We start from the raw sequence: 25,764 nt of genomic DNA, 5'->3' as shown, positions 1-25,764 counted from the left end.
CAAACCTATTCAGTTCTTTCCTAATTCCACACTATTGTACATGCTACTCCTCATGCCTGGAATACTCCTTTCCTATCTCTTTCTATTAACATCCAGCCCTTCCTTTAAGGCCCAGAATCAATTATCGTCTCTTCCATGAAGCCCACTTGAATCCTCTCAGCTACAAGTGGTCACTCCCTTATTTGATCCTGCAGAATTTTGATGGTGTCATTTGTATTACAAACTAGACTATATTTTAAAAGGTGGCTTTTTGTACAGTGTTGTTGTACAGTGTTGGTTTTGAAGTCTGGATGACCTGAATTCAAATCCTGCCTCAAACGCTTACTAGCTATGTGAGCCTAGACTAAGTCACTTAATCTCTGCTTCAGTTTCCTCATCTATAAAATGGGGATAATAATAGCCCTTCCTCACAGGGTTATTGTGAGGATCCAAAGAGTTAACTTATATAAAGCACTTTTCAAACGTTAATGTTCTATGTAAATATTAGTTATTATTATTACTACTACTACTACTACATTTGTTTCTAAATACATTTTGCTGCCCTTATTAACTGGAAACTCCTTGAGGGTTTGTCTCATTTGCCTTGTCCAGACAACTAGGTGGTGCAGTACATGGGCAGGGTTGAACCTGGAGTCGAGAACACCTGAACTTCAATTCTACCTCCAACATCTACTAGCTGTGTGACTCCGGACCAGATCTCTCAACCTCAACTTCCTCACCTACAAAGGAAGATCATGGGATCATAACGTTTACAAGGCTATTGTGGGGAGCAAATGAAATAATGCATATAAAGTGCTATGTAAACTTTAAAGCTATTATTATGATGATGTAGCTTTAAAAATATTTATATATTTGTGTCATTATGTATATATTATTAACATAAGGCAAATAATTATTATTTACTGTGCTCCCCCAGCACTTAGAAAAATACATTTTATATAATATGTGTTTGCACAGTCAATCAATGAGCATTTATTAACCACTCACTATGTGTCATAAATGTATATTAAATTAATTGTAGATTAAATAGAAACCTGGCATCCTGAAAGAGTTAACGAATGTAAGGTCACCAGGAAGTGATCCCCAGCAGGGAAATGAGCCAAATGTTGTCATAATTAGGCATCCAGGGCAGCATATATATTTGTTATATATCAGCTCTTTCCATCCAACCTCCTAGCTGGTCAGAAACCATCTGTTTTTCTTTTCCACATTTTGGTTATTACCGGAAGTCACATGCTGCTCCTGTCCTCAGTCATTTGGAACAGCAGCAAATGGCTTCGTGTTTAACTAATATTCTTTGGAAAGTATGCATACTGCAAAAAAAAAAAAACCAAACCCACACAGCAGGAAGCAAAATGTGTAATTGTCGTCTTTCCATATAGTCATCCTATCTATTCAGGACAGGGCCAAATAGATTTCCCTTGAACTTTGGTCGTCACAATGACCTGGAAAAAGCAATAGTGGAATTCTCCCACAGCTTCCTTCATTGTTTCTCCTCCAATCAGATTGGTTTATACCCATAACCTTATTTAAAAATATATAAACTATTTTGTATTATACTTTGCTGAATTTTGAACATCTTCACAGCTTAAGTAAGAATATTTTAAAATCTTCATTAGCTCTATATTTTCCAAGTGGATTTGGTTCGTGAGATTCTGCTCACTTTCAAAGTTCGATACTCTTTCCTATGCTTTCCTCAGGTTCATCTGACAATCTATCACAGGATACGTTAATTTACCTTAGGTATTTTTGCATTTGAAAATTATATAATTTTTAAAATACTAAGACTATAATTAGATCTAATGATTCTCAGATCTGCCTATCTAGCCCTAATCTCTCTTCTAACCTCTAGATTTGAATCTCAAAATATCTATTGTACATCTCAAACTGGATTTTCTGTAAACATCTTAAGCCTAATATGTCTAAAACTGAACTCATTTTCTTTCTCCCCAACACTCCCCACTCTGAACTTCCTTATTGCTGTCAAAGGTACCACTATCCTCCCGGTCATCCAGACTTGCAACCTGGATTTCATCCCCAACTCATCACCCTCTCTCACTCCCCTATATCCAATCTATTGCCAACGCCCACTGATTTTACCCTCATAACTTCTGTCATATACACCCCATTCTTTCCTCAGACACTGCCACTCACCCTGGTACAGGTCCTCTTCACCTCACTCATGGACTATTACAATAGCCTTATGGTTGATCTCTGTGCCTCAAAGCTTTCCCCATTCCAGTCCATCCCCAGCTGTCAAATTCATCTTCCTAAAACTCAGGTCTTACCATGTCATCCGTTCTTTCAGTAAGTTCCAGGGGATCCTTACCATCTCTAGGTTAAAAAACAAAATCCTCTGTTTGGTATTCAAAGTCCTTTACTATATGGCCCCCTCAGATCTTTCCAGTCCTCATATGTCTTACTTCCCCCCACTACCACTACGTACTCTTCTATTCAGTGACACTGGCCTCCTTGCTGCTCCACAAACAAAATACTTCATCTCCAGACTTGGTGCATTTTCACTCGCTGCCCACCCTCCATTCCTGGAATGCTCTCCTTCCTCTCCTCTGCTCACTGGCTTCCTTCAAGTCTTAGCTCAAATATCACCTTCTAGGGGGCAGCTAGGTGGTGCAGTGGATAGAATACTGGCCCTGAAGTCAGGAGGACCTGAGTTCAAATCCAGCCTCAGACACATAACACTCACTAGCTGTGTGACTCTGGGCAAGTCACTTAATCCCAATTGCCTTGCCAAAATATATATGGTGTGTGTGTGTGTGTGTGTGTGTGTGTGTTGTGTGTGTGTGTGTGTGTGTGTATATATAAAACCCTCTAATCAATTAAAATACCACCTTCTATAAGAAGCCTTTCTTGATCCCCTTTAATGCTAGTGCCTTTCCTCTATTGAGAATTTCCGAATTTATTCTGTCTATATCTTGTTCATACATGCTTGTTTACATTTCATGTTCCCTAATAGACTGCGAGCTCCTTGAAAGTAGGGACCATCTTCTGCCTTTCTCTGTAATCTCCAGCACTTAAAACAGTGCCCAACATTGTAGGTGCTTCATTAATTCTTTTGGCTGACCAGAAATAACTTATATGACTTTTCTGCAACTAACCAAATATTAATTCAACAAACATTTGTTAATTCCAGCCAAATTGGGAAGAGAATAAGCATTTATATAGTGCCTACTATGTGCCAGGCACTGTGCTAAGAGCTTTACAAATATTACCTCACTTGAATGGACTAGGCGAGGCAGTGTGGTATAGTGGAAACAATAGTGGATTCAAGGTCAAAAGTCTGGGATCCAAGCCTTGACTGTATCATCACCTTGTGATCTCATAAAATTCACCTATTACATGTATTTTCTGTGCCTCATTTTTACCATCTATAAGGTTTGGTGGTTGAAATAGACTATTTCTCTAATTTGAAAACCCTCTACTTCCTTAGAGTACTAGATTTTTCTGGATCTTACAAAATCTCAGCATTAAAAGGAATTTCAGAAGCCTTCAATCCAAGCTGTTCCTGAAAAGAATCTCCCCTTCATTTCCTACATATGGCTGTCTAGTCTTTGCTTGAAGACCTGTATTCAAAGGGAACCTGCTCTATCATTTGGCAGTCCATTCTAATTTTAGATAGGGTCTAATTGCTAGGAAGTGTTGTCTTATATGAAGCACAAGTCTGTAGCTGGGCAACTTCCACCCATAGCAACTAGTTGTAAGCTTTGGGACCAAATCCTTTTTCATATGACAGTCATGAAAATACTTGAAGGTAGCTCTTAAGTTCTTCCTCATCCCACCAAGGTTTCTTTTCTCCAGGAAAAACATCTTCAATTTATTCAAGTGATCATCATCAGATACAATACTGAGACCCCAATAGCAGCCTATTGTCCTTCCCCTAGACAATCTCTATACTATCAACATCTTTCCTAAAATGTGGTGCCCAGAATAAGCTCTGGAACCTAGATGTGGTTTGATCAGAGAAGAAAACAGATTATCACTTCTCTCCCTCTGGACACTATTGCTCTCTTAAAAAGTATGGTGGGGGGCGGAGCCAAGATGGCAGAGTGAAAGCGGTGACTTGCTTGAGCTCTCCTCCAAACCCCTCCAGATACTCACGGAAGATGGCTCTAAACAAGTTCTGAAGCAGCAGAACCCACAAAAGGACAGAGTGAGACAAATTTCCAGCCCAAGACAACCTGGATGATTGATCAGAAAGGTGTATCGCACTGGGCTGGGAGCACAGCGCAGCGTGCCATCAGTGCACAGGCCACAGGAAACCTGGTGCAGGCCTCAAAGGACTGAATCTCAGGAGCTGTGGAGGTTTCCAGACTCCTCAATCCACAATGCCAAAGACAACTTAGAAGGTCAGTGGGAAAAGTCTGTTTCTGTAGGTGCTGAGACTGGAAGGTGGGGTTTCAGCTCATTCCCCAAGAGCATGGCCCTGGGTGGGGGCAGCTGCTTCCCCAGCTTCCGGCCCACAGACTGAGGGGGAATCCAGTGGCTGATCAGAGAGGGACTGCAGGGATCTCTTTGCCAGTGCTGAGGCAGGAATCTCTTGCTTTGCCTGTGTTGGATCTGGGTCACAGTTCTGGTGCAGTGCTGGGGTGAGGAGGAGCTGGCGTGGTGGAGCTTGTAGTGGCTGTGGAGAGGAACCCCTCCTCACAGTTACAGGACAGAAAGGAATACTTGTGGTCACAGGCCAGGAAAGGAGTAAACACCTCGCCCCTTATCATACCACCTTGGAAGAACTGAAAATTTACAGGACCCTGCAAGTATCTCTGAAAACAGCTGTACAAACCCCGAAGCTTGGGACAGTACATTCTCCACATTGGAAGCAGACTCTTACCTTAACAAAGAGTTTAAAACTCAAGTAATTGGCTGGGATCATGAGCAAGCAGCGCAAAAAGAGTCAGACTATATTATCTTACTTTGGTGAAAAGAAGATCAAAATATACAACCAGAAGAAGACAACAAAGTCAAAGCTCCTACATCCAAAGCCTCCAAGAAAAATATGAATCAGTCCCAGGCCTTGGAAGAGCTCAAAAGGGATTTTGAGAAGCAAGTAAGGAAGTAGAGGAAAAACTGGGAAGAGAAATGTGATGCAAGAAAATCATGAAAAAAAGTCAACAGCTTGCTAAAGGAGACCCAAAAAAATACTGAAGAAAATAACACCTTAAAAAATAGCCTAACCCAAATGGCAAAAGAGGTCCAAAAAGCCAATGAGGAGAAAATGCCCTAAAAAGAAAAATTGGCCAAATGGAAAAGGAAGTCCAAAAGCTTACTGAAGAAAATACTTCCTTAAAAATTAGAATAGAGCAATTGGAAGCTAGTGACTTTATGAGAAATCAAGACACTGTAAAACAAATCCAAAAGAATGAAAAATTAGAAAACAATGTGAAATATCTCATTGGAAAAACAACTGACCTGGAAAATAGATCCAGGAGAGAGAATTTAAAAATTATTGGACTATCTGAAAGCCATGATCAATAAAGAGCCTAGACATCATCTTTCAAGAAATTATCAAGGAAAACTGCCCTGATATATTAGAACCAGAGGGCAAAATAGAAATTGAAAGAATCCACAGATCTCCTCCTGAAAGAGATCCCCAAAGGAAAACTCCTAGGAATATTGTAGCCAAATTCCAGAGTTCCCAGGTCAAGGAGAAAATATTACAAGCTGCCAGAAGAAACAATTCAAGTACTGTGGAAACACAATCAGGATAACACAAGATTTAGCAGCTTCTACATTAAAGGACCACAGGGCATGGAATATAATATTCCGGAGGGCAAAGGAGATAGGATTACAACCAAGAATCACCTACCCAGCAAAACTGAGTATAATCCTTCAGGGGAAAAAATGGTCATTCAGTGAAATAGAGGACTTTCAAGCATTCTGATGAAAAGACCAGAGCTGAATAGAAAATTTGACTTTCAAATACAGGACTCAAGTGGAACATGAAGAGGTAAACAGGAAAGAGAAATCATAAGAGACTTATTAAGATTGAACTGTTTACATTCCTGCATGGAAAGATGATATTTATAACTCATGAGACCTTTGTCAGTATTAGGGTAGTTGGAGGAAAAAAATTATATGTATGTATATAGATAGATAGATATAGATAGATAGATAGATAGATAGATAGATAGATAGATAGATATAGATAGATAGATAGATAGATAGAGGGCACAGGGTGAGTTGAAGATTAAGGGGTCATATCTGGAGAATAAAATTAAGGGATGAGAGAGGATTATACTGGAGAAGAAGAAAGGGAGAGGTAGAATGGGGTAAATTATCTCACAAAAAAAAACAGAAAAGAAATCTCTTACAGTGGAGGGGAAACAGGGGAAGGTGAGAGGGAATGAGTGAATCTTATTCTCATAGGATTTGGCTTAAGGAGGGAATAACATACACATTCAATTGGGTATGGAAATCTGTCTTACCCTACAGGAAAATAGGGGGAGAAGGGGACAAGAGAGCAGGGGGATGATAGAGAGGAGGGCAGATTGGGAAAGGGGGTAATCAGAAGCAAATACTTCTGAGGAGGGACAGGGTCAAAAGAAAGAATAGAATAAAGGGGAGGGCAGGATAGGATTAAGGGAAATAGAGTTAGTTTTTCACAACATGTCTACTATGGACGTGTTTTATAACTGCACATGTACAACCTATATTGAGTTGCTTGCCTTTTCAATGAGGGTGGGTGGGGAGGGAGGAAGGAGAGAGAATTTGAAACCTAAAGTTTTTAAAACATATGTTTAAAAAAATGTTTTCACATGCTACTGGGAAATAAGAAATACAGGAAATGGGGTACAGAAGTCTATCCTGCCCTACAGGAAAATAGAAGGGGAAGGGATAAGAGAAGGGGAGAGATAGAAGAGAGGACAGACTAGGGGAAGGATATTCAGAATGCATGCCATCTTGGGGGGGGGAGGGGAGATGGGGTGAAAATTTAGAATCCAAAAAACTTGTGGGAGTGAATGTTGAAAACTAAAAATAAATAAATTTATATTTAAAAAAAGTATGATGGTCAACATGACTAATGTGGAAATATATTTAACATGATTGTACATGTCTAACCTATATATCAGATTGCTTGCCACCTTGGAGAGAGGGGAGGGAAGGGAGGGAGGAAGAAAGATTTGGAACTCAAAATATTGTAAAAATGAATGTTGAAAACTATCTTTACATGTAATTGGAAAAAAATAAAATACCATTAAGTGCAAAAAAAGTGTGGTGGTAGCATTAGCTTGTTTGTTTTGCTTTATTTTTATAGTAACTAGTTTTCTAATATTTTATTTGAAAAAGGGCTCTATTTTCCTAGAGTTCTCTCTTTAGCATAAAAGGGATTTCAGCATGGGAAGGAAATTATCTTCTGAGAGATTTCACTACTTGGAGAATATTAGTGAATCTGATGACCAAAAGAAAATGGGAGTTGCTATATCTAGTTCTGTATTATTATACTTAAGTTTGATTTTATCTAAAGTTAAGATAGAAGTTATCAAAATCTAATTTTGACTATTACTGTCTCTAAAAAATTTTTTCAAAGAGCTTTATTGATGACTTTGTTTTTACACCATAGTTAGAGAATCACAGAAATAAAGAAGTCAAAGATCTTCTGTACTCTGCCCTGGTCAAATAACATCTGGAGCATTGTACTCTTCTGGACACTATAGATTAGGAAAGATATTAATAATATGGAGAATATCCAGAGAATGATAGCATATCATATGATGATGGTTTGAAGGAACTAGCAATGTTTAACCTGAAGAAGAGAAGACTCAGGGGGAACATGATAGCTGTTTTCAATCATTTGAAGGGCTGTCATGAGGAGGAGGGATCAGTCTTGTTCTGTTTGCACCAGAGGACAGACCAAGAAGCAATGGGTGAAAGTGGCAAAGGGGAGAATTTAGGCTTGATGTCGGGAAGAAGTCCTAACAATTAGGGATATTCGAAAGGGGAATGGACTTTCATGACATGGAGTGGGTTTTCCCTCTTAGGAGGTCTTCAAGAAGAGGCTGGATGACTGTGGAGTACATTATAATGGGGATTCTTTTGGGGTATGGATTGGACTACATGGCCACTGAGATCCCTTCCAATTCTCAAATTCTATGAAATAATCCCTGCCCTCAAGGAACTTAAATTTCACTGGGGAAACAGCACGTGCATATTAGTAAATTCAAAATGTGTGTAAAGTAAATATGCAGTTCATTGTGAGAGTCATCCTTTTCTTCATGTTTACAGAAAGTGAGATCTGCAGTCCTCCACTGCTCTGTGACCAGTTTCAATGGTGGTTTCCACCTACTATGGCTATTTATTCTGCCATCTCCTGACTCCAGGCATTTGTTTAGGTCATCCCTCACCTCCACATTGTTTGTTGGGCTATGGACACAAAGGGACTCACCCCCACATTACTTGTTGAAACAGCTCTTTCTTCAAGAAACTCAGGTATAAAACCTTCCAAATCAGAATTTCAGAGTTGAGAAAAGTCATCTTCCATCTAGGCAGTCTATGCCCAAAAAAGGATCCCCTTTACAACATAAGCCACAATTGGTCATCTAGTCTTTGCTTGAAGACCTCCACTGAAAGGAAACCCACTCTTTCCTAACTCAGCCTTCGGTCAGCTCTAGTAGTTGGGAATTTCTTAGCTCACACCTAAAGTGCCCTCTTTATAACTTCCACCAAGAGCTCCTAGTTCTGCTTTTTTGGGCTCAAACAGAACAAGTCTAATCCACATGACAACCAAAGGTAGAAAAGCATCCTTCTTTCCCCAACCTCTCATCCTCTTCTGTTTGACTTTTTCTGTTCATTTATCACTTTCTTAACATGAATTAAAAATCATTTGTCTTATCTTCATACCTAATTCTGAGCTCCTTCAGGGCAGAACATCACTTTTCATTTTACATTCCCATGACTCATATAAGTTCAGAATGCAGTACATTCTGCACATTAGGCTCTTTTTAAAAATTTTATTTTTCTCCAATTACAAGTTTTTAGGCAATTGGGGTTAAATGACTTGCCCAGGGTCACACAGCTAGTAAGTGTCAAGTGTTTGGTCTGAGGCTGGATTTGAACTCAGGTCCTCCTGACTTCAGGGCCAGTGCTCTATCCACTGCACCACCTAGCTGCCCCTAAAAACAATTAATATTCTTTTTTTTTAATTTTGAGTTCCAAATTCATTCCCTCCCTCTCTCCTCTTCCCTCTTCCTGAGATGGTAAGAAATCTGATATAGGTTATACATGTGCAATCATGTAAAATATATTTCTGCATTAGTCATTTTGTAGAGAAAAAAACCTGAAGAAGGAAGGAAGGAAAAGAGGGAGGGAGGAATGAAGGGAGGAATGAAGGGAGGAAAGGAGGGAAGAAGGGAGGGAAAATAGTATGTTTCAGTCTATATTCAGCTCTTTCTCTGGAAGTGGATAACATTTTTCATCATGAGTCTTTTACGATTGTCTTAGATCATTGTATTGCTGAGAATAGCTAAGTCATCCACAGTTGATCATGGTACAGTATTGCTGTTACTGTGTACGATGTTTTCCTGGTTCTGCTCACTTCACTCTGCATCAGTTCATGTAAGCCTTTCCAGGTTTTTCTGAAATCATCCTGCTCATCATTTCTTACAGCATAATAGTGCTCCATTACAATCATATACCACAATTTGTTTAGCCACTCTCCAATTCATGCACATCCCCTCAATTTCTAATTCCTTAGCCACCACAAAAAGAACTGCTATAAATACTCTTGTAAAAATAGGTTCTTTTCCTTTTTTTTTTAATCTCTTTGGGATACAGAACTAATAGTGGTGTTGCTACATCAAAGGGTATGCACAGTTTTGTAGCACTTTGGGCATCGTTCCAAATTCTTCTCCAGAATCGTTGGATCTTTAAGAACTCCACCAACATGCACATTAGGCTCTTAATAAATATGTATGTGTTTTAATTTAGTGAAATGGAATGAATCACCATACATAATGAGCTATGTTAGGTGGGCTCTAGAGGAGATACAAGGATAAATTAGATAGTCTTTTCTGACTCACAGTATTAAACGACATAGTCAATCTGCTATAAACATTCATTTATCTGTACATTCATCTACCCTTCAAGCTTTTGTAGGAAGCAATCGTAAACTCATTGCTTTTTAATGATGTAGATTGAGAATGATTTACTTTTACTGACCTGTACATCTCCTCTAACAATTAAGTACTTATTAGAAGTAGAATTTAATGTGTTATGTAGCACATTCAACAAAATTCAATGTTTATTGAGTACCTACTATGTGCAATGCACAAGACAAAAACATGGGATTTTAGATTTACCTGTGGAGGTTAAATGCCATAAAGCCCATACCCAACTTTTTACAAATAAGAAATTGAAAGCTAGAGAGGCTAAGTGACTTACCTGCAGTCACACAAACAGTAATTACCAAAAGTGGGATTTGTTCTCAGATCCTCATGCTTCCGTGCTGTGCCTCCTCTCAAAAAAAGTGATTCTTAGGGGCAGCTAGGTGGCGCAGTGGATAGAGCACCAACTCTAAAGTCAGGAGTACCTGAGTTCAAATCTGGCCTCAGACACATAACACTCACTAGCTGTGTGACCTTGGGCAAATCACTTAACCCTGATTGCCTCACTAAAAAGCAAAAAAAAAAAAAGTAAGCTCTAGAGAAGATGAGTTTTGTGCTCAGAGTTACAAATATGTTAGTAACAAATCCGTAATTAGAACCAAGTTAAGTGCTGTTTCCATTAGATTACCCAGTAGGACAGAGAGATTACAATTCTTTTCTCCCTTTAAGGTTCTATCAGATGCTACATCTTCTATGAAGACTCCCCGACATGCCTGCTGTTAGAAGTAGTCCCTCTCTCCCTAATGTCTCATCTCTCTCGGTTAGTTATATGTATGAATTATCTCCAGATAGGCAATGTACAAGAGTAGGCTAGCCTCAAAATCAGGAATACCTGGATTCAAATCCTACTTCTAACATATGCTAGCTCTGTGACCATGAGAATGATATTTCTTTCAGGGCCTTTGGAAATTCAAATACTTTAAGTTGCAAATGAGCTGCCAATCTGCATTAGTAGAGAAAATTTCCACAAAATTTCCAGGATTACTCTCCACTCTACACAAATAAAATCAGAGGTTGGGACTAAACCAAAAATTTCCTACCTCCTGATAAATTCTATTTCCCAGCCCCAAACTCTTTCCCAACAAAAGGGATGAAAAACAAATAAATGGTGATTGTAAGATCTTATTCAATTTCAGTTTTGCTTCTAAATGACTGCCGTTTTCTCCATTCCTTCCTTCCAGAAGAATCAGGAAACTGGAAACCATTGCTACACAGTATTGGCCCTAAGCCCATCTCCTTCTTAGAAGTGGATGGAAAATGGAAGTTTTCCCTTTAGAGTTTGAGTGACTGATTCAGCTCTAGGATAGCCGTGGAGGTGCAGGTCTAGCAGGAGGATAAGGACAGTCAGACTGATGTATAAGGAAGCCCCAAAAGGGCTCCTTGTTATAGTAGGAAATTAGCTGCAAAGAGCTGTGGATCGTAGAGCATTCCTTGGGTTTCAAAATCTCTAGAAGCCCCAAGGTTTTAAGATGGGAGAGAGTGCAGTCCTTAGGGGCTGGCAACCTTCAGGCAGACACCAGTTGGTGGGTTATTGAATGAATGACTCAGGGTAAGGAGAGGATAGAAAAAGCGCTTGGGCCACTTTGTCTCTCTCAGTTCCAAATCTGTTAAATCTCCCAGGCAAAATATACTCACTGCCAAGTGAGCTGTCAGCACTGGATACCCAAGGAAGGATCAACACCAGGCAGAAACTGTGGAGCTCTTTGTTTCAACAACCCCACCAGTACTGGGACTGAAGTGAAAAGAGCTACAATGACAGATGGAAAACCTATGCCCCCAGAGCCTTGCCTGGAGCAAGCAAACATTACATTCACTCTTCCCTTAGAAAACAAACTGAGATGAGATGCTGCCCCAAGAAATACAGGATGATCCATTAACCACCAGAGTGGAGGAGGAGGAGGCAGAGTAGAGGGGAAAAGAGCAGGACGCTAATTATCACTTATATAGCGCTTTACAAATTTTAGCATATATAATCTTCACAACAACCCTGTTGGTAGATGCTATTATTGTGCCCATACTACAGATGAGGAAGCTGAGTCAGCAGAGGTTAAGTAACTTTCCAGGGTCACACAACTAGTGAGTAAGTAGCTGAAGCTCAGCTCTTCCTGACTCCAAGTCCAGCATTCTCTCCACTGTGCCACCTAGTTCCCAATTAATTGTTTACTTTGTTATACTTCACTGAAAATGCTACATTTCACAGAAAATTAGTGCCAATATCAGGCCAACACATACACCCATCCAGACAGAAGGTTCTTAGGACTTCTTGACTTAAAGCTATCTAGGTGATGGGATGACACTGTAATTCCCAATTACTAACTGGAATTAATCATTTTTTCTATGTTTTGGAGAACTGTATAAGGACTATAATAGGCACTAGGCTATAAGTTAAATGTGCCATTTAAGAAAGGTGAGGTCAGGGGCAGCTAGGTGGTACAGTGGATAAAGCACTGGCCCTGGAGTCAGGAGGACCTGAATTCAAATCCAGACTCAGGCACTTGACACTAGCTGTGTGACCCTGGGCAAGTCACTTAACCCCATTGCTTAGCCAAAAAAAAAAAAAAGGTGAGATCCAGCAGGATTAAATCTTATGCCCAAGGTTGTATAGATTATATGACAAAACTAAGATCCAAATTTAGTGCTATCTTGGTTAGGCCATCATATAAACCATACAAAGGTAAAACTATCTTTGTAACCTTTCACAGCGAATCATTCTCTCTCTCTCTCCATATATGTATATATATACATACATACACATATATACATACATATACACATATACATATGTACATATATATACATATACATACACACACACACATATATACATATATATATATATATATATGTATATATGTGTGTGTGTATGTATGTATGTATGTATTCCCCACCCCAGTCTGTCTATCTCTCTCTCTTTCTCTGTGCTTATCAGCACGGAAGCTTTGACCTGGACTGCTTTGTCCCTGCTTAGGAAGCTTGGTGGCCCCCTTCTTCTAGGGGCTCCCCATACTGGTGCCAAGCAATGTAGATGCCCAATTGGCTTAGCATACTACAGCACAGAACTCTGGAGCTCAAGTCATCCACCAGCTTTAGCCTCCCCTGTAGCTGGAGATTTCAGGTATAGGCTTCTATTCTCTTCTCTAAACCCCAAAACATATGTTGAGGCTATGAACATATGCAGTGTCCTCACTGACACTTACTGAAAATTTTGCTCTATTATTGACAATGTCTCCCTTACAAGGTAGACACATCCCCATTAATAATACATTTCAGAATAATTAATTGAGAGAAATCCAGAACTGAGGATGCAAAGAGGAAAGAGGCTACACAAGGAGACTTTACCTTTGTTTCCCAGATGGAGAAGTCTGCACATATGTTAGGACTTTGGAAAGAAACTCATGTCTCCAGGAGAGAAGGCAACTCCATAGCCCCAGAGATGGCAGCAGCCAAAGGCAGTAGTGGATAGACAAGGAATTCCTATGTCAAACATAGAACCATAGGAATGAGAGCTAGAAGCAACAGAATGTCTGTGGCTGAATAACAAAAGGGTTCCTGTACAAGCAAAGGGAACCTGACCTCCTACATCATAAGCTCATAAGATCATAAACAGAGCAGGAAGGGCCAAAGATGACATCAAGTCCAATGTCCTCATTTTGCAGTTGAGGAAGCAGAGACCTAGGGATAATAAGTGACATACCCAAGGTGATATAGAAAGTGGGCACAGAAGGAAAGTTCTTGGACAATGGGAAACTCTTGGACCAAGCAAAGGAATTCCAGGACAAAGCAAGAACTAGAGCAGGAAGAGACAAAGTCCCAATGCGGAAAAACAAACCTAGATCTTACCCTTCACTGATACAGTGACTCCTTGTCCAAGGAAAAAGGGTTGCCTCACTAGCAACCCTGAGTATTATCCCTTTGTGGAAAGACCCACCGAAGTAGGGAAGTACCATTAGTTAAAGAGACTGTCTGGGGAAAGGTGGGGTTCACCAGGGGGAAATGGACAAACTTCGACTGGCCACAAGTGCTTTCTTTTACGCAGGGGATTCTCCTTTTTTTTTTTTTGGCTAGGCAATAGGGTTAAGTGACTTGCCCAGGGTCACACAGCTAGTAAGTGTTATGTTTCTGAGGCCGGATTTGAACTCAGGTTCTCCTGACTCCAGGGCTGGTGCTCTATCCACTGCTCCACCTAGCTGCCCCTACCCAGGGGATTCTCAACCGGAGTAGTACTGTAAGTTAGAAGAACCATATAAGTCTTTAGGAAAAGATGCACACTGGATAGGGAAAGAATTGTTTTGACTCTTCATGACCTTGGGTGTAAGCCCTTTGTATGTCATGTTTTCTATTAAATGTGTCATTTTTGGTATTTTGTTAGCCTGAGTGCTTGCATAGGAGTGAAGAATCCTTTTCTCAATCACCTGAAGAGACCTTTTGTGGGGTGGTTCTGTAGGACATGAGTGTAAAACAACAGAAGGGCTTTTGTTTTGTGAATACCTAGGCATGAACCAAATTCTAATGTTCCCAGGGTAAATCCTGGGTAGGAGAGAGTGCCAAAGAATATGATTACTGAAAAGATCCCAAGTATAAATTCAGTCTACAAAGACCCAGAGCCTTCAGATCAACATGCTATTAAATTAGCATTCTCTCCAAAAATCACAATTCTCTTATTTCTCAATATTGATGAGTTTATTCGTTAGAATTCCTAGGAGAGTATAGCCTTAAAATTAGAAAGGTAAACAGGAAGTTTTCATTAGTTCTCTACAGTCAGGTGCAACTTGGTTCTTCTAAATATTCTTTCTTTTTCCATGTGTCATTAGGAAGGCAATGGAGTTCCCTCCTCAGAGCATCTGTTGCATGATCTGCTTGATATCAGCCCATGTGGAAGAGGTTGAGCAGCCTGCTTCTGGAAATGAATATTGTTGTGATCCCCAGTCTGGAGCATGTATAGATAGTCTGTGACTGCATCCAGTCTGATAACCAAGTGGTCAAAAGCAAACCTCTTGATTGGCTAGAAGCCAATCATGGCAGAAGTTGGATGCATTCAAAAGGCACCAAATGGCCTGGCTGTGCTTCAGTGCAAAGACAAGGAACAGTGTAGGCATCTGAGTAGGGAGAGATGCCATGGCCCTTTATCTCCCCATCCAGATCACTGCCATATGGGGGAGTGAGCACACAACTCTGCTCTTGCTTCAAACTATTCTTCTTAGTGTTAGGTGAAGGAGTTTTTGGAGATGGCTGAGACTTTGAGCTGTGAATGGTCAGAATGGTAAACCAAAAGAGGTTGAGTAGCCCGAGTCTAGACCAGAGTTTGTGGTCTGCCAGTACAACCCTGAGGAGTGACCAGGATCCTGCTATATAGGGCACTGAATCTGAAACCAAGATTCTGGATTCTACAATAGAAAGAGACTAGAGATTTGCTGGGTCCTACAAGATAAAGGGGCCAGAGATTTGCTAGAGTTAGCTTGTATTTTCACAAAAAACATTTCCATATTGGAAAGCAGCAAACATTACAAATCAGGGCTTGATTTATGGTTTGTGGGTTATCTAGATTTAAGAAAGTGATAGAGAAAACGTTCATAATGTAGATTAAATTTAAAAGTATGTCTACATTTTTGGAAGGCCAATTGTTAAACATTTAGCAGCATGCCCATTGACTTGTCCACCAATCCCTGGTAGTTGACAGTGGGGAGAACATTTTGGAATGGGAGCTTATGCCATTGGCGTTAGAGAAGGCCACCTTACTGCTCCTCAAAGATACCCCTAGAACCTTGAGAAGGAGATGTAGCCTGCCCCATTCTGGGAGAGAGCGAGCCCAGAACAGCATTGCATATATTTTAATGAAACAAGGGAAAAGCCTCTGGGAGCTGCCGGCCCTGCCTCTCCTTTTTGGACATATTCAAAGAAGTAGCTTGGGATAATTTGCATAACATGCTCTATCTGCCCCAGAGACAAAAAATGCAAAAAGAGAGCAAGAGTGCTTCTTTAAACCCCTAAAATTCAGTGGAAATTGTTGATGCAGGTAGGAGGAACCTTTATATAGGCACTAGTTGAGGTGAGTTATAAATGACAATGAGCCAACCCAGAGTGGAAAACAGAACCCTTTCTGAGTGGTGAAAGAAAGAAGTATTCCCACAGGCACTTGAAGAGACATTTTATATAGTGGAGTGTATAACAACAGAAAGTTTAAAAAATGACAGGGGCAATATGTCCTACGTACTTCAAGTTTTCTTGTAATATCTGTCTTTATATCTAGGTCATATATCCATCTTGACCTTATCTTGATAAATGGCATAAGATATTGGTGTACGCCCAATTTCTGCCAGATTGCTTTGCAGTTTTCCCAACAATTTTACCAAATAATGAATTCTTATTCCCAAAACTTAAGTCTTTATACATGTAAAATACAAGGTTATTATATCAATTTACTGCTGTAAATCGTATGTCTACTGATCTATTGTTCTATTTCTTCTCTGACCCCTGGATATGTATGTTTAAAGAGTAGTGGCACTGCTGTTGACCAGCTATTGTTGTCCCTGGAGAGGATATAACTAGCACCATCTTCTGGAGGACAGATGAGTCAATCGATCAATCAACCAATAGTATTTATTAAGCTAGGCTCTGTGCTAGGCCCTGGAGATACATAGCAGAAAGAATGAAACAATTCCACTCAAAAGCACTTACATTCTAACAGGGAAACAAGTGTGCATGTAGATATAGTCAACATAAATATAAAATGAATATATACGAAGTAGTTAAATCCAAGGCAGTTTGGAAGAGAGGATTAAAGATGGTCCCTGAGCTGCATCTTAAAGGAAGAGAGGGAGGGACTCAGCTAGAAGAGGTAAGGAGGAAGTGCATTCCAGGCATGTGGAGCTAAGAGTGCAAAGCATGAGGAATGGAGAGAAGGCCAATTGTGCTGGATTGCAGAGTGTGAGAGGAAGAGTAACGTCCAGTATAGGTGGTAAGATAAGTTGGGGCCAGTTTGTGCAGGGTTTTTACAAGGTAAGCAAAGGAGATCATATTTTATCCTAGAGCCAAAAGGAAGCCAGTAGTTATGCTTGAGTAAGAGAGTCCCACATTCAGATCTGTGCTAAGAAAAATGACTTTTAGGGGCAGCTAGGTGGTGCAGTGGTTAGAGCTCTGGCCTTGGAGTCAGGAGGACCTGAGTTCAAATTTGGGCTGAGACACTTGACACTTACTAGCTGTGTGACCCTGGGCAAGTTACTAACCCTGATTGCCTCACCAAAAAAATAAATAAATAGAAAAGGAAAGGAAAGGAAAGGAAAGGAAAGGAAAGGAAAGGAAAGGAAAGGAAAGGAAAGGAAAGGAAAGGAAAGGAAAGGAAAGGAAAGGAAAGGAAAGGAAAGGAAAGGAAAGGAAAGGAAAGGAAAGGAAAGGAAAGGAAAGGAAAGGAAAGGAAAGGAAAGGAAAGGAAAGGAAAGGAAAGGAAAGGAAAGGAAAGGAAAGGAAAGGAAAGGAAAGGAAAGGAAAGGAAAGGAAAGGAAAGGAAAGGAAAGGAAAGAAAGGAAAGGAAAGGAAAGGAAAGGAAAGGAAAGGAAAGGAAAGGAAAGGAAGGAAAGGAAAGGAAAGGAAAGGAAAGGAAAGGAAAGGAAAGGAAAGGAAAGGAAAGGAAAGGAAAGGAAAGGAAAGGAAAGGAAAAAAGAAAAATAACTTTGGCTTCACCTTGTATGTAGGATGGACTGGAACATTAAGAGACTTGAATCAAGGAGACCAGTTAGGAAGATGTTGCACAAAGTACCAAAAACAGTGACAGTGGTAAGGCAGACCCATGAGAGCCTCTACTATAAGAAACAGATCAATTCAAGAAAGAGCACTGATGATGGGGAAGGAACCTGGCTTTCTCCCTTTCTGGGACACCATCTGGAACAGTGCTGTCTACTGCATGGGAGCTATAAAAATCCCTGGGGGAGGGTGCGTCACTGGAGGGAGAGATCTTGACTCTCTTTGGCCCAGATGTGAGTGCTTTCTGAGTGGCTTAATGTGTAAATAAAGCTGTTTTATTTTCTAGCCTTGTAAGATTAGGTGCTTGTAAGGGAGAGGGTCACAGGTTCCTCCTAGATGAGGACAGCAGCCCAGAGAAGTGAGAGTTTCCCAAAATGTAACTTGGCCTTTTGTATTGGGAGACAGACTCTGACATAAGGGTTACATAAAAGAACATATTTAATATATGAGCAATTATTGCTTATTCAGGGTAACATGGACAATAATGAACTCCTTTTGCCAAGGATGGTGAGCCAACTTTTGGCAAAAGTCCATGGAGTCTTTGAAGTACAGCCCTGCAAAAAGCCTGCTAACAATTTGCTTTATCCATCTCTAATGTGAGTGTTTGGGGTAAAGTTGCCAACCTCAAAACCCAGGAGGCACAAATGACTATATTTATAGTCTGAAACTCCTTAACTGAAACTCAGGAGAGGACTATTTCACCACTGGAAAGGAGTGCCCCATAAGGCAGAAGACTATACTATAACTCTAAAGGTAACCTAACATAAAAATATTCTCTTTCCATCCTGGAATAGGAAAGGCTAGTCCATTAATAATTCATAGACAGGCATGGTAACTATATTCAAAACAAAAATCAGGACACTTTTGCAAAGTTTTGTTTAAACTATTTTTCTTTTCTTGAAGTTCAGACTACTCCCAACAATCTGGGGCAAAGAACCATGTGGATGGGACACATCGCTGTCTCACCAATTTGAGATGACCTGGGACCATGAGTGAAACCTGTGATTTCTTTTTTTCTTGAAGTGGACAGAGCACAAGTCTCAGAATATAAATACCAATGGTGAGGAAACATGTCTCTGGATTTTTTTTAAAAGTAAAGAGCTTCACAGGGAAGGAAGAAGAGAAGGAATTCCATTTCAGAGCTGCCACCATCCAGGAGGATGAGGGTTATGTATGAAGTTGAGCAGGAGTAGGTTAACTGTTTGAAGAAGGAATCTTTTTTCCATAATTTTAGAAAAGCATGAGCTGTCTACAGGAAGAAGTGGAAAGGTCTAGTCATAGGGACTGAGAGCATTTGATCAGAACACAATGACAGCCCTGTCACCTAGCTTAATCTTTGTTAAAAATTGTGCTTCGTAGTCAAATAGTTGATATATTATATTTCAACTCAATTTGAAACCAGGGAGTGATTATTACAGCTATGGTACCACTGCCTGACATTCCTCCTACTGTTATGGCCTCCCCCCACAGCTTCCCAAACAAATTGCCCTCAGTACCTCCTTTCCTTCTGAAGATACCTTTTCACTAGAACAGAAACTTCATATTTTGGAGAAAATCACTTTGAAGCTTCCCAGTTTGAAAGCAGAATACCTAAGCTAAGAGCCACATAAAATGTGTTCTAAGAGCATTAGTCAAGAAACTGAAAGATGTGAGTTCTAGAACTCATTTCCATCAACGAGATATAAGATTTGGGGCAAACAGCTCAACTTCTCTAGGTTTCAGTATCCTTAACTGTAAAAGGAGGGAGATGGACTATGTGAGTTATAAGGTCCCCCCCCAGCTCTGAAATTCTGTAGTCCTCTGAAGACTGGCTTTCAATGATTCACTATAATGAATAGTCAAGAGTACTTTTTTTAAAAAATTAAACTATTTATTTATTTATTTTTAGTTTTCAACACTCACTTCCACAAAATTTTGAGTTTCAAATTTTCTCTCCTCCCCTTCTTTACCCCTCCCCAAGACAGCATGCATTCTGATATAGGCTCTACTTATACATTCATATTAAGCATATTTTCACGTTAGTCATGATGTAAAGAAGAATTAGAACTAATGGGAGAAACCATGAGAAAGAAGAAACAAAACAAAACAACAAAGGAAAAGGAGAGCAAATAGAATGCTTCCATCTGCATTTAGACTCCATAGTTCTTTCTCTGGATATGGATAGTGTTTTCCATCATGAGTCCAAGCATACTTTCTTTAGACTGAATAAATAATATCTCATATATATTTGTATTGCTATTTTTCAAATGTACATTATCTTGTGACTAGTAAAATATAAATTCATTTAAAAGTTTCCGTATTCATAACAGCTTCTTTTCATCCCATATTTTCTCAATCAAATACATACTAATTATCCAACTACTACTATCATATTAAGATCTATTCATTTTTGTTGATGTTAAAAAGGGGTCTTCATATTTTAAAAGATTAGGAATTAGTGACCTACAGGAAGGGCTTGAGTGTATTGGGTAGATCATATGGAGGCAGTTAGGTGGCACAGTGAATGAGTGCTGGACCTGGGTTCAGGAAGACCTAAATTCAAATCCAGCCTCACATATTTACTAGCTATGTGACCCTAGGCAAGTTACTTAACCCGTCTGCCTTAGTTTCCTCATCTGTAAAATGGGGATAATAATAGCATCTAACTCCCCAGCTTGTTGTATGAGTAAAACGAGACAATATTTACAAAGAGCTTTGTAAACCTTAAAGTATTTTATTAATGATAGCTATTATTAACATTATTATTATTCTCTGTACAGGATTTTTGCAAATACATGAACAAAAATCACACAGGACATGGATTTTTAACCTGCGGTTTGTAAACTTTTTTTCACTTTAATACCTATATTTTAATATGATTGATTTTCTTTGTAATCCCATGCATTTTATTTTATGCAATTAAAAACTTTAATCTGAAGTGCCCATAGGCTTCGCCAGACTGCTAGAGGGGTCCATGACGCAAAAAAGGTTAAGAAACCCCTGACAAAGGGTAAGAAGATATGGATAAAAGGGAGAATACTTAGAAGTCCAGTCTAGTCCAACACTTATTTATAGAGGAAATAACTGAGGCACAAAGGGACAAGGTCATAGACACTGAGTAATAGCATTCTCTTCCAATTCCAGCTCGAGAGCTCTGTCCAGCTGTACCAAACTGCCTACCCAAGTGGTGAGCTTCATCACTGAAGGGTGTACCCACACTGATGGGATGAGATCAACACAGGGAAAAACATTGCATTGGAAGTCCACTTTTCTCTTTTTTCCATTAGGATAGCTTGTGTTCTTCAAAACTGAGTGAGATTTAGAAATTGTTTTATCCAAAATGTAGTTTTCCATGACAAATTCTAATGGAAGCTGTTTAACTCAGTAAAAGGGCTCCAGGGACTCATAGGATAATAAGAAATATAATTTCCTATCAAACAGAAAATATCACAGATAGTGATTCAAATGCATAATTCTTTACTTCCTTCCTGAATCACAAGAGGAAAGCAAAGTCAGTGAATATATTTTTTACATGTTAAGACTATAAGAGAGGATTAGAATTTTAGCCTAAGACAGCTGGCTTCAAAATGTTAATCTATTAATGTGTTTTAAACCACAAACTTTGGTGCATTGGCTGTGGTAGCCTAACAAGAAATAAGTCAGCAAGAATTCCAACAAATAATTGGTTCTGAGCTAAAAATGATAAAACTTTTTCCCCCCTGTACTTCTGGGGAAATTCCACCCATTAGTATTTTGGCTCCAGGAACTTATTTGTAAAAGATTATTATAAAACTCCAACATACATAGCCCTAAGCATATGGCCAGGGTTCAATATTTAGATCCCTTGGAGTAATCATTTTACATTTACATGCTCATCTGATATTTATTTCAATAACTATATACCACCTAAGAGCTGAGTATTCAGTTAGATAGTAAGGCTTTGGAGGTCTGATCCCAGGATCTGTGGCTTGAGGGAATGACTAGGCCTCCTTTGTGGCTTTTTCCAGATCAATAAAATAAGATGAAAACTTGGCAACTTTTCCATCTCTTCTCTTGTAAAGCATTTAGAACCATGAAAAAGTACTACTTCACAGGATTAATGTGAAGTCTAAATCAATGACACTTATGTTTCTAAGGGGAAAAAAAGACATTATAGAAGTATAAGCTGTTATTAGCATGGAATTGTGCACAATTATAAAACCTCCATAGGAAAAAATTGGCATCTGTGGAGAAAAGGGAGGAGCACAAAAAATAATGCTATTAGTAATTAGTATTTTTAGAAAAAGGGTTTTTTGTACTACTGTGCTACAAGAAATGACAAGGAAGATGGTTTCAGAAAAACTTGGGAAGACTCATATGAACTGATGCAAATTGAAGTGAGTGGAACCAGGAGAATATTGCACATAGTAGCAGCAATATTGTATGATGATCAACTGTGAATGACCTTGCTACAATATAATGATCAGAGACAATTTTGGAGGACTTATGAAAAGTACTATCCTGCTCCAGAGAAAGAACTGATGGAGTCTGGATCCAAATTAAAGCATGATTTTTTTTTACTTTATTTTTCCTGATTTGTTTTTTTTTTGGTCTGTATTTTCTTTCACAATATGACTAATATGGATTGTGTTTTGCATGACTGCACATGTAAAATCTATATCATATTGTTTGTCTTCTCAAGGAAGGGAAGAGGAAAGAGAGAATTTAGAACTCAAAATTTTAAAAAAATGTTAAAAATAGTTTTTATATGCAATTGGAAAAAAATATAAAAAAATTTAAAAGAAAAAATATTTTTACAAGTCTCTGCCTCTCAAGTCATAACAAAGAGTATTTGTTGCCATGTATGGTAACTTTATTTAAGCCCTTGTAGCATCCTATAATTTAATAGAGTGGTAGTTGATAAAGTTATTTAAAAACAAATTGTTTGAACCACTTAACCAGCAGTAGCACTTCCAGGGCTGTATCCCAAAGAGATCATAAAAGTGGGGAAAGCACCCACATGTACAAAAATATTGATAGCAGCTTTTTCTGTGGTGGCAAAGAATTGGAAATTGAAGAGATGCCCATCAATTGGGGAATGGCTGAACAAGGTTGGTATATGAATGTAATGGAATACTATTGTGCTATAAGAAATGATGAGCAGGTGGACTTCAGAAAAACTGAGAAAGACTTGTATGGTCTGATGCTGAGTGAAGTGAGTGGAACCAGGAGAACATTGTACACAGTAACAGCCACGTTGTGTGATGACTAATACTGATAGACTTAACCCTTCTCAGCGATACAAACATCTAAGACATCTCCAAAGGCCTCATGATGGAAAATGCTATCCACATCCAAAGAGGGAACTATGGAGTTTGAATGCAGATCAAAGCATACCATTTGTTATTTTTTTTTCTTCTGTTGTGTTTTGTTTCTTCTTTCTGGTGGTTCCTCCTATTGGTTTTAATTCTTACTTACAACATCGCTGATGTGAAAATATGTTTAATAGGAATGTATTTGTGTAGCCTATATAAAACTCAAAAGCTTATGGAAGTGTTTGTTGATAAATCAAAATAAATTAATTAAAAATTTAAAAATTTAAAATAAATAAATAAATAAATAAAAACAGATTGTTTTAACCTTAAGTTATATGTACAACAGAAAAATCAAAGTCTAAACATTTTCCATTACTCTTGGATGACAGTTAAAAAAAAAAGGTAATCACAGTTCCCCTTGAAGAGGATCATAGGACCACAGATTGAGAGCTGGAAGAGGCCTCAGAAATCATGTCACCTGAAAAAAAAATTAAAAAAAAAAAGAAATCATCTCGTCTACTCCCTTCTTTTTGATAGATGAAGAGACTGAGACCAAAAGGGAATTAAATGACACTTGGTTAAGGTCACACAGGAAATAACTAGTAAAGGTGAGTTTGGAACTCAGGCCCTCTTATTCTAAATTCAGCACACTTTCCATGGTACCAGGCTGTTTTTAGGTTGCTAAAAGTATAAATCTATCTGGATTGACCACTGCACAGGTCAGGCAAATAACAGAAGAGACCAAGAGTTGAAGGATAATAAAATAGCAGAGCTTACTCCTTTACAGGCTTATGAACATAGCATGTATGATTTAACCTTTAGACAAAAGGTACAGTTTCGGTCTGATGAGGGCGGTAGAAGAACCAACAGCTGAAAAATATTAAGTAAACAGAACCATCCTTGCCTATAAGTCTATGACATATGAAAATCAGTTAAAAAATAGTTGGGGCATATTTGGCCTGGAGAAGAGAAGACTCAGGGGAGGCATCATAATTATCTTCAAGTATTTGAGGATGAGACTTAATCAGTTTGGTTCCAGAGGGCAGAACCAGGAGCACTGGTGGAAATTGCAAAGAGGAGAATTCAGGTTTGTTGTTAGAAAAATGTTGCTAACAATTAGAGATATCCAAAGTGGAATGGATCACCTCAAGATGTGGGTTTTGGGGCAGCTAGGTGATGCAATGGATAGAGCACCAGCCCTGGATTTAGGAGGACCTGAGTTCAAATCCGGCCTCAGACACATAATACTTACTAGCTGTGTGACCCTGGGCAAGTCAGTTAACCCCATTGCCTAGGCTCCCCCCCCAAAAAAAACAAGATGTGGTGGGTTTCCCCTTCTTGGAAGTTTCCAAGCAGAGATAAGATGAACACTTGTTGGGTATGTTACAGTGGGAATTCCCTTGGCATAGGAATTGAACTAGATATCTACTTAGGTCCCTTACAATTCTCAAATTCTGTGACTTCTCCTGGTGGAGAATTCTATCCAATTTTCAAAGAACACTTAATATCAATAAATACACATATTATTCACAAAATCAAGAAAGAAAGCACTCTATCAGACTGCTTTTATGAAACAAATATAGGCCTAATACCTAAATCAGAAAAGGATAAAGCCAAGGGAAACTATCAATTTCATTAATGAATATCAACTCAAAAATTTTAAATAAAATTCTGTTAAACAGACAACAATTCTTCCCAGAAATCATTCATTATTAACAAGTTAAATTCATGTGAGAGATGCAAGGATGGTTCAGTATTAGGAAAATAATCAACATACTTAATCATGATAAAAACAAAAACATCCAGTCATGTTATTATCTCAATAGATGCAGGAGCCTAATTTCTGCCAGACTGTTTTCCCCGGCAGATAGTAAAAATATATGAACAAACAATTTTTAAAAGAATTGCAAACTTTTAACAACCATGCAAATGAATATTCCAAATAACTAATAATATGAAAAATTCAAATCAAAACAACCCTGAAGTTTCACCTCATACCCTGCAAATTGCTGAAGATAACAAAAGATGGAAATAGTTAATATTGGAGGGATGGTAGGCTGATACGCATACTAGTGGATTTGAATCATTTTGGAAAGCAATTCAGACTTATTCAAATAAAGTGACTAAAATGTCTGTACTCTTTGACCCACAGAGTCTGCTACTAATCCTATACCCCAAGATAAGAAGAACATGTTCATAGACTCCAAAATAGTTATAGCAATACTTTGATGATAACAAGAAATTAGAAGCAAAGTAGATGCCCATTGACTGGAGAATGGCTAAACAGATTGTGGTAGGTGAATATAGTGGAATATTACTATGCTGTAAGAAATGACGACTATGAAGAATACAGAGAAATGTGGAAAGATGTACATTATCTAAAGCAGAGTAAAGTAAGTAGAGCTGCGAATACCATAGACACAACTACAAAAATGTAAATAGAACAAACCGCCACAAAATGACCAGAAATGAATGTTGCCACATTACAAAGAACAAGCATGACTCCAAAGAAGAAACGTAAGAAAACATCCTTACACCACGCCTTTGCAGAGGTAGGAGGTCCACAGGTATGATATGCTGCGTGTATTTTCCAACTTTTTCAATGGCTCGATCAATTTCACTAACTTTTTTGTCTCTTT

This window comes from Phascolarctos cinereus, unplaced genomic scaffold (assembly GCF_003287225.1).
Source record: "Phascolarctos cinereus isolate Bilbo 61053 unplaced genomic scaffold, phaCin_HiC Scaffold_9;HRSCAF=440, whole genome shotgun sequence".
Taxonomy (NCBI): Eukaryota; Metazoa; Chordata; class Mammalia; order Diprotodontia; family Phascolarctidae; genus Phascolarctos; species Phascolarctos cinereus.
The sequence above is the reverse complement of the archived record's forward strand: the minus strand, read 5'-3'. Positions refer to the sequence as shown.